We start from the raw sequence: 17,797 nt of genomic DNA on the forward strand, positions 1-17,797 counted from the left end.
TGCCTAGCACTCCATGTGAGGGAACTGCCAAGCAAAGCTGGAAACAAGCTGTAAGAAGGAGTTGTCTTCCCCCCACCTCTGTCACACACACACACACACACACACACACACACACACTCCTTTTCCAACACATTATTGCCCTTTAGAACTTAAATACCATGATTTGTATAAGGAAAGACTGAGAAAACAGGAAACAAAAGTGGAAGTCACAAAAAAATAAGAACTGAGGCCCAGAAAGGGAAGGTCATAGAGAGTATAGGGACTTGTCCAAGGTAACATAATTTGTCAGTGGCAAACCTGGAGCTAGAATTCTGACTCCAGATCAAAAATGGAGATCAAGATGAAGTTGCTCTCTTGGGTAATACCGTAGCTAGACTAAAGAAAGATCTTCCTACAAAATCTTACCATTTGTGACAGCATGGATGGACTTTGAAGGTATTATGCTAAAGTGAAATAACTCAGACAGAAAAAGACAAATACTATACGATTTCACTTATATGTGGAATCCTTAAAAAAAATTCAAGCTCACGAATATAGAGAACAGATTGGTGGCTGCCTGAGATGGAGGTGGGTAAAATGGGTGAAATGGGTCAGAAGGTACAAATTTCCAATTATAAAATGAATAAGTTATGAGGATATAATATACAGCATGGTGACTATAGTTAATAATACTATCTTGCAAATTTGAAAGTAGCTAGGAGCCTGGATCTTGAATTCTCATGATAACAAAAAAGTTGTAACTATGTATAGTGATATATGTTAAATAGACTTACTATGATGATCATTTTGCAATGTATTAAATCATTATATTGTACACCTGAAACTAATACAATGTTATATCAATTATACTTCAATAAGAAAAGAAAGATCCTCTTCCATATAAAGACATATAAAGCTTTGCACAGTAGCAGTATTGTAGCCAATGAGATTTATCCGAGGAGCAATTATTGCTAATTGAAAAGACATATAAGACATTGAGTTAAAACACTGAAAAAATTATCTGAAATATTGATTTGGAGTAAAGCAAAATTTGGATCACTCACAAAGTATCCCTGAACCCTAGGGATTCTTCCCCAATGTTTAGAAACCTGCTGACTGTTTTCTAAGGATAACCCCTGGCTTCTCATTACATAGGACCCTAGGTATAGGTCCAGACTCCAGGCCAATGCATTTGATTTCACATTGCTTAGAACTTGTGTTAGTCTGGGGCCTCCAAGGATTAGACAATAAAATGGGATTAAGTGTGCAAAGATTCATTAAGGAAAATGAAAGTAAATGGGGAGGGAGCCTGGAAAGATTAGGAGAGCCATGAAACTATAATATAAATCTGCCCCTGAATAAAAGAAGGAGGGCGGGAAGGTTGAGTGAAAGTGTCCTAGTCTGCCCTACACTCTAAGGAAGGCTTGTCAAGGCCAACAGGAATTGATGAAGACAAGGTCAGTTGGCAGTCAGAGGACTTCTGTGTCTCCCAAGAATGGGCCTACTTGTAGCAGGTGCCTCAGTGAAAATGCTGGGATGGGTTTCAAAGCAAGGTAGCCAAGGCCCTTCGTCAGTTATGCTCTTTGTAGTTGGAGGTCTGCAAGGCGCACTGTCTTGGGTGCTACAGAACTCCACCTTTAACTTCTACTATATCCCTTCTTTGCCCAGCTGCAGATGCTTTCCCATACCCATAGGCCCAACTGGGGCCTTGAGTCTCTAGAGAAGGAGAATAGGAAATGACAGAGACCGGAGAGCCTCTGTCAGAAGCACTAAAGTCAGACCTAAGTTGAACTGTGGCTCTTTTCTTCCATGGCTCTGCACTGCAGCATGAGCTAACATGTTCATACCATTCATGCTTGTTGTCAGTCAAAACCACTCAATTTCACTCATATGTGGAATTTAAGAAACAAAACAGATAAACATAGGGGAAGGGAAGGAAAAATAAAATAAGACAAAAACAAAGAAAGAGTCAAACCATGAGAGACTCTTAATTATTGGAAATAAACTGAGGGTTGCTATAGGGGAGGTGGGTGGGAGTATGGGGTAACTGGGTGATGGGCATAAATGAGAGCAGTTGAAGCAACTGGGTGTTGTATGCAACTGATGAATCAGTAAATTCTACTTCTGAAACTAATAATACAGTATATGTTAATTAAATTTAAATAAAAATATTTTTAAAAACCACTCAATTCCAGTAGCCCTTCTGGAACCCTGAATATAAAGAACTTTTATTGCTTCATATACCCATTATCCTTTCTTTCTCTAGCCTCTCAATCACCCAAGTCTAAAGAACACAGAACAAAACAGAATGGCCAAGGAGGTGGAGGTGAGAGTTGGAGAGTGTCACATGTAACTGTTTTCTTCCAATAGTGGGTGTGACTACTGAAACCAGGATAGGGAAAGGTTAGGAACTAACATTTTATTAATCTCCCCATGCCAGCATGCCTAACCTGCATTATTCCACACACCTACACTGATAGGTATTAGTGTGCCTGCTTGATGGATGAGAAAACTGGGGATACATGTAAGCCACTTGCATATGGTCACACAGCTCAAAGTAGTGGAGCCCTTAAACTCACAATGAACCTGAACCCCAGTGAGGGGGGACACAAGCTTTGCCCTTCAGTGAGTTTTTCCTCTTCTAGAGCCCTGGGGACTGGCAGAGGTACAGCTCTTTCTGCAAGCTGCTTCTGCTGGAGGCCACCACTAATCTGCATTTCTGTCTGCTGACTGCCATGCCTTCAACTCAACTCCAGCCCCTCAGAGGCCACTGCCTTAGTGTCTCTTTCCCAAAATACTTCTCAGCTTCTGGCCTTGATAGGAAATGGGAACCTCTGGATTAAGACCAGAATCAGGGCTCAGTTATAGATAGAGATCAGAGCAGAGGTCTGTAAATGGCTTGAAGCAATCCAGGAAGGGCTCTGGTATGGCAAGGATTGGAGCCCAGCTGGGCTTTCTGAGTACCTCAGTCTAAGAAACCACCCACTACAGTAAACAGAATATGCTATCCTGCCACAACCGTGGTCCAAAGGGATTTCTTTATTACTCTAGCTTTGATTTTTACAATTTAAAAGCTCACGAAGCAACAGTCCAGGAGATTTAACAAGCACATTCCTGGACACTGAATCATAGGTGGGAGGAGGTAAAGGAGGGAGCAGAAATCTAAGGGAGGGCATGAAAGACTACAACATAGCAAAGTGCCTATGTTGCCAAACAATTATTGATTATTGTTTCCCTTCCTACCTGATTATTATAATACTCCCCAATCCCCTAGAGATGCTGATTCAATTGGTCTGAGGTAGGGCCAGTACATCAGTATTTTTTAAGCTCCTCAGGGCATTTTGGTGGGCTGCTGGGACTGAGAATAACTGTTCTGGAGGAAGCCCATAGTCTCAGTCAGATGCCAGCTTAGGTGAGGACTTAGTGGAGGTAGAGAGGAAGAAACAAGAGGTATATGCTATAGAAAGCACACACTGGCCTATATGAGCCAGGAGATGTATGTCGGGGCACTGTTTCTGCCACTGCTTTACTGTGTGACCCTCAAGTCCTCATCTCCCTCTGAACCCCCCATCTCCCCCAGTACAACAAAGGAGTTGGACTTCATAGCTTCTAAGGATCCTTCTGACTTCTTCAACATTCTAAAAATTTACTAGACAGAAGAAAAGAGTGGGGTTGGTGGAGAAAGGGGTGGATATTTGGGCTGCTGCATGCTATGCAGGGGGTGCAAAAGAACACTGCTAACCCAACTCCCTGAGAAGGGCTGGTCCCAGGGAATTGTCTATCCAGAGCCCACATGGAAAGGCATGCAAGCTGTCCTTAGATCCTCCTCAATTGCGAGCCCACTAGGCACAGACCATGCCCAAGTGTAGGATCTCACTAGTGCCATCACACACAAGTTTATTAATATTATTTATGGTCATCGTAGGAGTAGTGATCTTAATTTGACATCCAGCTTTCCCATTTCATAATGACAGCTCAAATGTGTCTATAGTAGTATCCCAAGGAGCTGAAACTACTTCAACTGTACTCTCTTTTTCATTCTTATTATCTCTCCACTGGGGAGACAAAGTCCCAAGGAGCTGAGGTAGAAGCATATGTGGTAATTCATATTTCAAGTCACTGGTTTCCAAGTTTAATCCTAGCTGAGATTCTCAGCACACACTTTGGACTCTATGTATAGATGTCTTCCCAGTTGGGAAGGACTTATAGCCCATCAAAATCCTGTAGGGAGCTTTAAAAAAGTACTGATGTACTGGCCCTACCCCAGAAAAATTCAAATTCTAACCTCTCTTTTCCGAACCTCCTTTCCCAGCCAGTGACCTCATGCCCCTTGGCAGTCTCTTCATCCATTTCTTACCTCTCCCCCATAGCCCTACTCATGAATTACATACAGAACACAATTAACAGCTTCACCATGCAACAACTGGAAATTCCTTAAGAAAGATATTTTGCTTTCTCTTTCTCCTTAGTTCCCTACAGCTTAACACAGAACTGAGCAGACACCGCACACCTTTCACAAGTGGCTAGTTGGCTCATCTGATAAGGTTGTCAGGGTTGATCAACCAAGGGTTGTAAGAACTCAGTGAAGTAGCCAAATATTCATGGATTTTGAGAGTAGGTATTTTGGAATATAGGTCCAAAGCCTTGACTTGCCACTACAGATTCTCCTCCTCCCTCTCCCACATAGTATAACCCTCTCCATAACACAGAACTACTCATGCCTGCTCCTCACATGACTGTCATGCACACTAGTGTCTCTTCTTCAAGTTCATTCTCCTCCTGATCCAGGTCCTCCATATCAAAAGTATAATGTAGAGGGAGCAATACCCCACTTCCTCCACCACCTTCTCCCTCACTTGGGCCCCCTCTGCCTGGAATTGTTCAATAGACTCTTATCAAGGGCTAATTCTATTTGGCTCCCTCCTCATTGCCTATTCATCACCATCAGCAAGACTTCTCTACTCCCTCAACCAGAAGAAAGCCTTTAGCTCCCCTCTCTCATAGCCCTTAGCATTTTCTATTCTACTCTGTAGTTAATCTCCCATAACCCTAAGACAGCTCATTTGTTATATGATCTTCAACAAGTCACTTAACCTCTCAAACTTTACTCAACTGTAAAATGGAATGACAATCCCTGCTTTAACCTCCTCCCGGATCAAATGAGATAAAATATGTAAAAGCATATAGTATATAATCATGATGTTAGTTAACATTGAGTACTTGATATTGATCAGACACCATTCTAAATACTTCATATATATCAATTCACTTAAACAAGTAAGCAGCCCTTGGGACGCCTGGGTGGCTCAGAGGTTGAGTGTCTGCCTTTGGCTCAGGGTATGATCTCGGTCGTGGGATTGAGTCCCACATCAGGCTCCCTGCGAGGAGCCTGCTTCTCCCTCTGTCTGTGTCTCTGCCTCTCTCTCTGTGTCTCTCATGAATAAATAAATAAAAACTTTTTTAAAAAAACAAGTAAGCAGCCCTAGGTAATGCATACAGTTATTGACCTGATTTTGAGGAAACGGAGACACACGGAAAGATTAAATAATTTGCACAAGGACATACAACTAATAATTTGTAGAGCTGGATTTGAACCCAGGCATTCTGGTTTTGGAGTTCCCACTTGTATGACTCAGCTATACACCCCCAATGTAGGAAAAAATATACGTAATATAAGAATACAATATACATATTATTATGTAATATTGTGTGAAGCAATATATAGCAAATGCAATAAAAATGTAGAAATTCAGAGGAGAGACAAATATGATTTAAAGCTGTCGAATAAAGCATCATGGAAAATGTAGTGACTTAAATTGGGTCATGAAAGAAAGATTAGAGCAAGAAGAGTATCATTATATGAGGGCTTAGTGTAGTAAAAAACCCAGAGGCAGAAGTATCTGGTGTGCAGGGAGATAAACAATGAGGATATTGGCTTGGATTGAGTGGGAGCATCATGGTAGTCAAACAGAAAAAGGATAGATGACCAGGAAAAGGAATGATCTGGAAAAAAAATAACATGCTGAGCAAGAGCTATGTGAGGTTTATAGTTCTGATCCAATTAAACCAAAATTATTTTATTGTTTTTAAAGATTTTATTTTTAAGTAATCTCTACACCCAACATGGGGCCCATAACCCTAAGATTGTGTCACATGCTTTACTGACTGAGCCAGCCAGATACCCCAAAAACAAGTTTAAATATGCATGGGTGGTCATGGATGCAACATGTAAGTGGATTTTAAAAATGTGAGTCAAGGTGAAAGGTAAACTGTAACAGAGATAAATTACATTTACTGTACTTGAACTAAAAAGCAGCCTGTACAGAAGTGGTTCAAGATGAAGGCATAGGAAGACCTGAATTCATCTCCTTCCAAAGAGACAACAAATATATAGCTATATATGGAATAATTTCCTCTGAAGAAAACCTGAGAACTAGCTGAACACCTGCTCCACAACAAAGAATAAAAGAACCACACTGAGACATTTCAACTCCTTCAAAACAGGTAGAGATAGCTGTTTTACATAATACACAGAAACAAACACAGAGAGGTTATTACATATGAACTTCATGATAACCACAAACCTATAGTAGATAAACAAAACACAATGAGAAAAGAATCTAAACATAACACTAAAGAAAGTCATGAAAGCACAAGAGAAGAGAGCAAAAGAAGAAAAGAACAGAGGACTATAAAAACAACCAGAAAACAATTAACAAAATGATAATAAGTACATACCCACCAATAATTATCTTAAATGTAAATGGACTAAATTCTACAATCAAAATACATAGGGTGGCTACATGGATTTTTTTTTTTAAAAAACATCTCTATGATGCCCACAAAAGACTCACTTCAGATCTAAAGATACACACAACTGAAGGTGAATGGATGGAAAAAGATATTCCAAGCAAATTGAAACAAAAAGAAAGCTGGGGTAGCAATATTTAGAGAAGATAAAAGTTTAAAATGCAACAGAAGACAAAGAAAGGCACTATATAATGATAAAAGGGTCAATGCAACAAGAACATATAATGTTTGTAAATATTTATGCACTCAATATAGGAGCCCCTAAGTATATAAAGCAAATATCAACAGACATAAAGAGAGAATTTGACAAAAATACAATAATAGTAGGGAACTTTAATATCTTACCTATATCAATGAATAGAATAGACCAGCCAGACAGAAAATAAATAAGGAGACACCAACCTTAAATGACACATTAGACAGATGAATTTAATAGATATTTATGGAACATTCCATTATAAAACAGCAGAATACACATTCTTTTCAAGTGCACACAGAACATTTTCCAGGATAGATCACATTTTAGGCCACAAAAAGGAGTCTCAATAAGCTTAGGAAAGTGTAAATTATATCAAGAATCTTGTCCATGTAGCGGAATGGGCAAAATGGGTGAAGGAGAGTAGGAGGTACCAGTTTCCAGTTATGGAAAGAATAAGGCACAGGGATAAAAGGTATATCGTAGGGAATACAGTCAATGGAATTGCAATAGCATTGTATGGTGACAGCTGGTAGCTATACTTGCTGTGAGTATAGCATAATTTATAGAGTTGTCAAATCACTGCATTGTACACTTGAAACTAATGTAACATTGTGTGTCAGCTATAATTTAAAAAAGAAAAGATTACTAATATTTCTAAAGCCCTTTATGTAACTTTCCCCTAAGAAAATTTTCCAACCACAATGGTATGAAACTATAAATCAATTACAGGAAGAAAACTGTAAAAACCCCACAAACACTTGGAGGTTAAACAATATGCTACTAAACAACAAATAGGTCAAAAGGGGAACAAATATCTTGAGACAAATGAAAATGGAAATACAACATTCCTACATCTATGGTATGCAGCAAAGGCAATTCTAAGAGGGAAGTTCATAGCAATACAGCCTACCTCAAGAAACAAGAGAGAGAGTGTAAGGGAAGATGGTGGAGTAGGAGGACCCTGAGCTCACTCTGTCCCATGTTTACAACTGGATATCATCCATATCCAAGTCAATAAGCCAGAAAGCAATCTGAAGACTGACAGAACAAACTCCACAAATAAATATAGAGAAGAAGCTGAATCTGAAAGCTAAGGAAGGTGAGAAAGGTGGAGAGAGGCTGCCTGCAGGACGGAGGAAGATGCACATAGAGAGGACAGAGAAATGGACCCTTATACCAGGGAGGTCACACAGAGAAGACTAATTTGCATAATGTTTGGGTTTAAAAACCAGAAGAGCTGAATTCTGTGAGCCTATTAAACCAGTAGGACTTGGAGTCTGGAACTTTAAAGGTCAGCTAACTCAGCAGTGGGCAAGCTGGGAAGGCCAGTGAGAGCTGGGTTGCTACCCTTAATGAGACAGCAGCCTGCATGGAGAGGCAACATAAAAACAGCAGTTTACATAATGCCAGGGTCAAACAGGAAACAGATCTGTTTATAATGATTTCAGAGGATGTTGGGAGACTTCTTTGAAAACAAGGGAGCTAGCAGGCATCATTTTCCTCCTGCAACACCCAGCATAAACATAGAACCACCTGTGGGAGGCAGGCTGCATGGACAGTTGTAGCCTTGGCCAAGGGCTCAGGGGAGATTTTGTTAAAGTTGCATGTATGTCCCACCCAGGCACAGTGCACCCAGACATGCACACCCAGCCGCCATTGCATGCCACACCCACATGCCAGGTGCAAGCTACCACTGCACATTGCACCCAGACACCACAATGCATCCAGCCATGTGCCCCCAGGCAACCACCAGGGGCTGGGCTCAGCAACACCCAGCTATCACACAGCTCCACACAGCCCTCAAATGCCACAGCACTTTGGGGGATCCAGCATAAGACTAGTGGCCCAGGGCTGCCCCGGTGGCTCAGTGGTTTAGTGCCACCTTCAGCCCAGGGCCTGATCCTGGAGACCCAGGATCGAGTCCCACGTCAGGCTCCCTGCATGGAGCCTGCTTCTCCCTCTGCCTGTGTCTCTGCCTCTCTCTCTCTCTCTCTCTCTCTCATAAATAAATAAAAATAAATCTTAAAAAAGGAGAGATCAAAAGTGACAGTATAAAGATAAGAAACACAAAAGCAGTGAAAATGAACATTTCAGTAAAAAAATCAGTCAAGGAACTCACAAAATTAAAGGATATAAAATATGGCAACATTTGCCTAAAACGTGGGAAGGTCATTTGAAACTTAAATGACCACCAACTTAATATAGACTGGTATACGCAAGAAGAGGTTATATACAAACCTAATGGTAATCCCGTATCAAAACTCACTGATATAGGACGCCTGGGTGGCTCAGCAGTTGGGCACCTGCCTTTGGCTCAGGGTGTGATCCTGTGGTCTCAGGATGGAGTCACACATCGGGCACCTTCAATGGAGCCTGCTTCTCCCTCTGCCCTCTGCTTCTCCCTCTGCCTACATTTAAAATCATTTTTAAAACCACTAATAAACAGGCAAAGAATAAAGGGAAGGGAATCCAAATATATCAGTAAAGAAAATCAGCAAAACATAAGAGAGAAAGAAAAGAAAGAGACTACTAACTCTGGGAAATGAACAAGGCGTAGTGGAAGGGGAGGTGGGTGGGGGGATGGGGTGACTGAGTGACGGGCACTGAGGGGGGCACTGAGATGGGATGAGCACTGGGTGTTATACTATATGTTGGCAAATTGAACTCCAATAAAAAAATATACAAAAAGAAAAGAAAGGATCAGAGAAAAACTTCAGAAATAGCCACACAAGTAATAAAATGGCAATAAATACATATCTATCCATAATTACTTTGTTTTTTTTTATTTTTTTTAATTTTTATTTATTTATGATAGTCACAGAGAGACAGAGGCAGAGACACAGGCAGAGGGAGAAGCAGGCTCCATGCACCGGGAGCCCGATGTGGGATTCGATCCCGGGTCTCCAGGATCGCGCCCTGGGCCAAAGGCAGGCGCCAAACCGCTGCGCCACCCAGGGATCCCCTATCCATAATTACTTTGTAAGTGGGCTAAATGCTCCAATCAAAAGACATAGGGTGACAAAATGGATTAAAAAAAAAACAAGACCTTGGGCAGCCCTGGTGGCAGAGCGGTTTAGCGCCGCCTGCAGCCCAGGGTGTCATCCTGGATACCCGGGATCGAGTCCCACATCGGGCTCCCTGCATGGAGCCTGCTTCTCTCTCTGCCTGTCTCTCTCTCTCTCTCTCTCTGTGTGTGTGTGTGTGTCATGAATAAATAAATAGAATCTTTTTTAAAAAAAATCTATATGATGCCTACAAAAGAATAATTTTTATTTTATTTAAATTCAACTAATTAACATATACTGTATTATTAGTTTCAGAGGTAGAGTTCAGTGATTCATCAGTCGCATATAACACCAAGTGCTCATTACATCAAGTGCTCTCCTTAATGCCCATCACCCAATCATTTTAGGCTGAAAAACTAAAAGTGAGGAAACAGGGAAACATCTGCCATGCAAACTGATGTCCAAAGAAAACCAGAGTAGCAATATTTATATTGGACAAAATAGACTTTAATACAAAACCTGTAACAAGAAACAAAAAAAGGACACTATATAATCATAAAGGGGACAATCCAAAAAGATCTAGCAATTGTAAATATCTTTGCACTCAACATGGGAGCGCCGAAAACATAAAACAGTTAATAACAACCATAAAGGAACTAATTGGTAATAATACGATAATAGTAAGGAACTTTAACACCCCACTTACATCAATGGAGTGATCATCTTAAACGAAAATAAACAAGGAAACAATGGCTTTGAATGACACACTAGACCAGATGGATTTAACAGGTACATTCAGAACATTCCATCCTAAAACTGCAGTATACACATTCTTTTCAAGTGCACATGGAAAATTCTCCAGAATAGACCACATATTAGCTCACAAAACCAGCCTCAACAAATTCAAGAAGATTGAAATCATACCATGCAGCTTTTCTGACCACAGTACTATGAAACCAGAATTCAACAAGAAAAAATCTGGAAAGACCACAAATACATACGGGTTAAATAACGTGCTACTAAATTACAAATGGGTCAACCAGGAAATAAACGAAGAAATTTAAGAAGTACACGGAAACAAAAAAACTGAAAAACAAAACAAAACAAAAAAAGAAGTACACGGAAACAGATGAAAATAAAAACACAATGGTTCAAAACCTCTGAGATGCTGCAAAATCAGTTCTTTTACAGAAGTTTATAGCAATTCAGGCCCACCTCCAAGAAGCAAGATAAATCTCAAATAAACAACCTAACCTTATACCTAAAGAAGCTAGAAAAATAACAAAAAAACCTAAAACCAGCAGAAAGAAGGAAATAATAAATATTAGAGCATAAACAAATGATATAAGAACTAAAAAAAACAATAGCATAATCAATGAAACGAGAAACTGGTTCTTTGAAAAAAATTAATAAAATTGATAAACCTCTACCCAGAGTTATTGAGAAAAAAGAGAAAGTACTTAAATCAACAAATTTTAAAAAGAGAGAGGAGAAATAACAACTGACAGCACAGAAATACAAATAATTATAATAGATTATTATGAAAAATTATATGCCAATAAATTGGACAACCTGAAAGAAATGGATAAATTCCTAGAAACAAATAAACTACCAAAACTGAAAGAGGAAGAAATAGAAAATTTGCACAGACCAATAACCTTCAAAGAAATTGAATCAGTAATAAAAAAATGCTCAACAAACAAAAAAATCCAAGACAATATGGCTTCATGGGTGAATTCCACCAAACTTTAAAGAAAAGTTATTTTTCCCAAACTATTCCAGAAAAAGGAGGAGGAGGAGGAGAAGGAGAAAGGAAAGCTTCTAAATTCATTCTGAAGCCAGCATTATTCTGATACCAAAAGCAGACAAAGACATCACTAAAAAAAGAGAACTATAGGCCAATATCCCTAAATAACAATGATACAAAAATGGTCAATAAAATACTAAAAACCAAATACAACAGTACATTAAAAAAATCATTCACCACAATCAATTGGGACTTACTCTTGCGCTGCAAGAGTAGTTAAATAATTCACAAATCAATGTGATAGCTCACATCAATAAGAGAAAGGATAAGAACCATGTGATCATTTCAATAGATGCAGAAAAAGCATTTAACAAAGTACAATATCTATTCATGATAAAAATCCTCAACGAAGTAGGTTTAGAGGTAACATACCTCAATATAAGAAAAGTCATCTATGAAAAACCCACAGCTAGCATGATCCTCAAAGGGGCAAAGCCTGAGAGCTTTTCTTCTAAGGTCAGGACCAATACAAAGATATCCACTCTCAACACTTCTATTCAGCATAGTACTAGATATCCTAGCCACAGCAATCAAACAACAAAAAGAAATAAAAGGCATCCAAATCAGCAAGGGAGAAGTAAAATTTTCCAGATTTTCAGATTACATGATACTGTATATAGAAAACCCAAAAGACCACCAAAATAGGCTATAACTGATAAATGAAATCAGTAAAGCCGCAGGGTATAAAATCAATGTACAGAAATCTGTTGCATTTCTATGCAGCAATAATGAAGCAGCAGAAAGATAAATTAAGAAAATAACCCCACTTAAAACTGCACCCAAAATAATAAGATACCTAGTAATAAACCCAACCAAAGAGGTGAAATATCTGTACTCTGAAAACTATAAAACACTGATGAAAGAAATTTAATATAACACAAACAAATAGAAAGACATTCTAGGGGCATCCCTGGTGGCTCAGGGGTTTAGCACCACCTTCAGCCCAGGGCGTGATCCTGGAGACCCGGGATCCAGTTCCACATCAGGCTCCCTGCATGGAGCCTGCTTCTCCTTCTGCCTGTGTCTCTGCCTCTCTCTCTCTCTCTCTCTCCCCTGTGTCTCTCATGAATAAATAAATAAAATATTTTTTAAAAAGTTTAAAAAAATTAAAAAAAAGAAAGACATTCTATACTCATGAATTGGAAGAATAGATTTTTTTTTTTAAAAAAAGCCTATACTACTCAAAACAATCTACACATTTAAAGCAATCCTATCAGGGAGCCTAGGTGGCTTAGTTGGTTAAGCATCTGTTTTTGGCTCAAGTCATGAACCCAGAGTCCCATTCATTGGGAAGCCTTCTTCTCCCTCTCCCTCTGCCTGCTGCTCCTCCTTCATGTGTTCTCTCTCTCTCAAAAAAAATAAAGCCTATCAAAATACCAACTGCATTTTTCACAGAATTAGAATAAGCAATACTAAAATTTATGTGGAACCACAAAAGACCCTGAATAGCCAAAGCAATCTTGAAAAAGCAAAGCAAAGCTGGAGGCATTACAATTCTGGACTCCAAAATATATTACAAAGCTATAGTGATCAAAATACTATAGTACTGGCACAAAAATAGACCATAGATGAATGAAACAGAATAGAGAGGGATGCCTGGGTAGCTCCGTGGTTGAGCATCTGCCTTTGGCTCAGGACACAATCCTGGAATCCCAGGATTAAGTCCCACATTGGGCTCCCACAGAGAGCCTGCCCCTCCCTCTACCTATGTCTCTGACTCTCTCTGTGTGTCTCTTATGAAAAAATAAATAAAAATCTAAAAGAAAAAAAGAAACAGAATAGAGAGTCCAGAAATAAAGCCACAAATATATGGTTAATTAATCTTTGTCAAAGTAGGAAAGAATATCCAATTGAAAAAAGAGTGTCTCTTCAACAAATGGTGTTGGAAAAACTGGAGAGCAACATGCAAAAGAATGAAATTGGACCACTTTCTTACACCATACACAAAAATAAGTTCAAAGGGATTAAATATCTAAATTTGTGGCTTAAAACCATAAAAATTCTAGAAGAGAACAAAGGCAATAACCTCTTTGACATCTGAAATACCAACTTTTTTCTATATATGTCTCCTGAGGTTAGGGAAACAAAAGCAAAAGTAAACTATTGGGACTACATGAAAATAAAAAGCCTCTGCACACTGAAGGAAACAATGAACAAAACTAAAAGGCACTCTATAGAATGGGAGAAGATATTTGCAAATGATATATCCAAAAAAGAGTTAGTATTCAAAGTACATAAAGAACTTATACAACTCAACATCCATAAAAAAAACAACCCGATTAAAAAATGGGCAGAAGACATGAAGAGATACTTCTTCTCCAAAGAAGACATCCTGATAGCCAACAGACATATGAAAAAATATTCATCATCACTTACCATCAGGGAAATGCATATCAAAACTATGATGAGGTATCACCTCACACCTGTCAGAATGGCTAAACTTAACAACACAATTAACATCAGGTGTTGAGGAGGATGTGGAGAAAAAAGAACACTTGTGCATGGTTGCTGGGACCACAAAATGGTGTAGCCACTGGGGAAAACAGTACAGAGGTTACTCAAAAAGCTAAAAATAAAACTATCCTATGATCCAGCAATCATACTACTGTGTGTTTACCCAAAGAATATAAGAACACTAATTCAAAGGGATACATGCACCCCTATGTGTATAGTAGCATTATTTACGATAGCTAAAGTATGGAAGCAGCTCAAGTGTCCACCAACTGAATAGATTAATAAAATGTGATGTGTGTATGTGTGTGTGTGTGTGTATAGAGAGAGAGAGAAAGAGAGAGAGAGAAAATTAAATACTATTCAGCCATAAAAATGAATGAAATCTTGGCATTTGTATAAAAATAGATGGAAATAGAGAGTATAATGCTAAGTGAAATAAGTCAGAGAAAGACAAATACCATATGGTTTCACTCTTATGTGGAATTTAAGACATGAGCAAATGGAAAAAGAGAGAGAGAGAGAAAGAAAGACACACCAGGAAATAAACTCAATTATAGAGAATAAACTGACCCTTACCAGATTGGGCGGGGGGGAGTAAATAGGTGATGGGCATTGAGGAGTGCACTTGTTGTAATAAGCACTGGGTGATGTATGGAATTGTTGGGTCTCTGTATTGTACACTTAAAACTAATATGGCACTGTATGTTAACTAACTGGAAGTAAAATAAAACCTGGGGGGAAAAAAGGAGAATTGGTCCTAAGAATCTGCAGTTTTAAGAAAAGAGAATATAAACACAATGATAGTCATCAAAAGAAACAAGAGAACTCTCAAATGACCCAAGTTTACACTTAAAAGAACTAGAAAAAGAAGAACAAACAAATCTCAATGTTAATAGAAGAAAGGATATAATAAAGATCAGAGTGGAAATAAAGGAGACTAAAAAAAATAGAAAAAAAAATAAAAGCAAGATCTGGTTCCTTGAAAAGATAAATAAAATTGACAAACCTTTAGGTAAACTCATCAAGAAAAGCACATAGAGCCCAAATAAAATTAGAAATGAAACAGAAGTTACAAGTGATACCACAAAATTACAAAGGATTAGAAGAGATTATCACAAACAATTATATACCAACAAATTGGACTTAGAAGTAAATAAATTCTTAGAAACACACAATCTTGCAAGACGGAATCATGAAGAAATAGAAAATCTGACTAGACCAATCACTAGTAATGAGACTGAATCAGTAATCAAACTTTCCGACAAAAGTCCAGGACCAAATGGCTTCACTGGTGAATTTTACCTGATATTCAAAGATTTTTTTTATATTAAAAGATTTAATATCAATTTTTCTCAAACTATTCCAAACAATTCAAGAGGACATAACCCATACAAATTCATTTTATGATGCCAGCAAAACTCTGATACCAAAACCAGGCAAAGATACCACAAAAAGAAAAATATAAGCCAATATCTCTGATAAACAAATGAAAAATCTTTAACATGATATTAGCAAACCAAATTCAACAATATATTAAAAGGATCACTTATTCAAATGAGATGCAATGATGGTTCAATATCTATAAATCAATCAACATGATACACTACATTAATAAAATAAAGGTAAAAATCATATGATCATCTCAATAAATGCAGAAAAAGCATTTGATAAAATTCAACATCCTTTTATGATAAAAGCTCTCAACAAAGTAGGCATAGAGAGAATGTACCTCAACCTAATAAAGGTAATAAATGAAAAACGCACAGCAAACATCATACTTAGTGGTGAAAAGTTGAAAATTTTTCCTCTAAGATCAGAAAGACAAGGATGCTCTCTCTTGCCACTTTTATTCAACATTGTATTGTAAGTTCCAGCCATAGCAATAATGCAAGAAAAAGAGATAAAGGGCATACAAATTTATTTTTTTTAAGATTTTATTTAGGGGAGGAGGGGCAAGATGGCAGAAGAGTAGGGTCGCCAAATCACCTGTCCCCACCAAATTACCTAGATAACCTTCAAATCATCCTGAAAATCTACGAATTCAGCCTGAGATTTAAAGAGAGAACAGCTGGAATGCTACAGTGAGAAGAGTTCGCACTTCTATCAAGGTAGGAAGACCGGGAAAAAAGAAATAAAGAAACAAAAGGCATCCAAGGGGGAGGGGCCCTGCAAGGAGCCTGGCTGAGGCCGGCGCCCGTGCCCCCAGGACAGGAAAGCCCCGTCCCAGAGAAGCAGGGGCTTCACCAATCTTCCCGGGCGGAAAGGGTCTCTCAGGGAGTTACAGCAGGACCCCAGGAGGGCGGGGATGCCCTGAGGCTCCCTGGGACACTAACAGACACCTGCGCCCCGGGGAGAGTGCACGGAGCTCCCTAAAGGGCTGCAGCGCACACGGCTGGACCCAGGAGCAGCTCAGAGGGGCTCGGGAGGAGGCTCCGCGGAGGGGGCTGCGCGGCCCCGGGAGCAGCTCAGAGGGGCTCGGGCAGAGGAAGAGGCTCCGTGGAGGGGGCTGCGCGGCTCTGGGAGCAGCTCGGTGGGCTCGGGCGGCGGCTCTGCGGAGAGGCGGCTGCGCCACTGGGAGCACGAATCCAACAGCGCAGGCCCGGGAGCACAGGGCGCCTGGGAAACAGCCCAGGATCCGGCCTCCCCTCGGACAGGCAGAAGCTGGAGGGCCCAGGACAGCAAGGACGCTCCTGCCCCGAGCTGAGCAGATCAGCGGCTCCGCCCCCGGAGCATCCAGGCCCCTGCAGACTGAGAGCTCTGTAGTTACTGCGGGAGCTGAATCCAGGGCTCCAGAGCTAGCCGCCGCCACCGTGGTTGTTCCTCCTGGGGCCTCACGGGGAAAACAACCCCCACTGAGCCCTGCACCAGGCAGGGGGCAGAGCAGCTCCCCCAAGGGCTAACACCTGAAAATCAGCACAACAGGCCCCTCCCCTAGAAGACCAGCTAGACGGACAAGTTCCAGGGGAAGTCAATGGACTTAAAGTATACAGAAACAGAAGATACTCCCCCGTGGTTTTTTTTTCTTTTTCATTTCTGTTTGCTTCCCCCACCCTTTTTTTCCTTTCTTTCTTTTTCTTTCTCTTTTTCTTCTCTTTTTTCTTCCATTTTTCTTTTTCTCTTTTCTTTCCTTCTTTCTCTCCTCTCTTTTTCTCCTTTTCCAAATACAACTTGTTTTTGGCCACTCCGCAATGAGCAAAATGACTAGAAGGAAAGCCTCACCTCAAAAGAAAGAATCAGAAACAGTCCTCTCTCCCACAGAGTTACAAAATCTGGATTACAATTCAATGTCAGAAAGCCAATTCAGAAGCACTATTATACAGCTACTGGTGGCTCTAGAAAAAAAGCATAAAGGACTCAAGAGACTTCATGACTGCAGAATTTAGATCTAATCAGGCAGAAATTAAAAATCAATTGAATGAGATGCAATCCAAACTAGAAGTCCTAACGACGAGGGTTAACGAGGTGGAAGAACCAGTGAGTGACGTAGAAGACAAGTTGATGGCAAAGAGGGAAACTCAGGAAAAAAGAGACAAACAATTAAAA

General features: G+C 39.7%; 1 protein-coding gene and 1 pseudogene across 1 annotated transcript in view; one reads left to right on the forward strand and one right to left on the reverse strand.

Annotated features, from left to right (window-relative positions):
* Positions 1-17,797, reverse strand: part of SLC16A2 (solute carrier family 16 member 2) — a 115,943-nt gene that overhangs the window by 65,791 nt on the left and 32,355 nt on the right. The window lies entirely within an intron of this gene.
* On the forward strand, positions 894-1,015 carry LOC140628983 (U4 spliceosomal RNA; annotated as a pseudogene).

This window comes from Canis lupus, chromosome X (genome assembly GCF_048164855.1).
Source record: "Canis lupus baileyi chromosome X, mCanLup2.hap1, whole genome shotgun sequence".
Taxonomy (NCBI): Eukaryota; Metazoa; Chordata; class Mammalia; order Carnivora; family Canidae; genus Canis; species Canis lupus.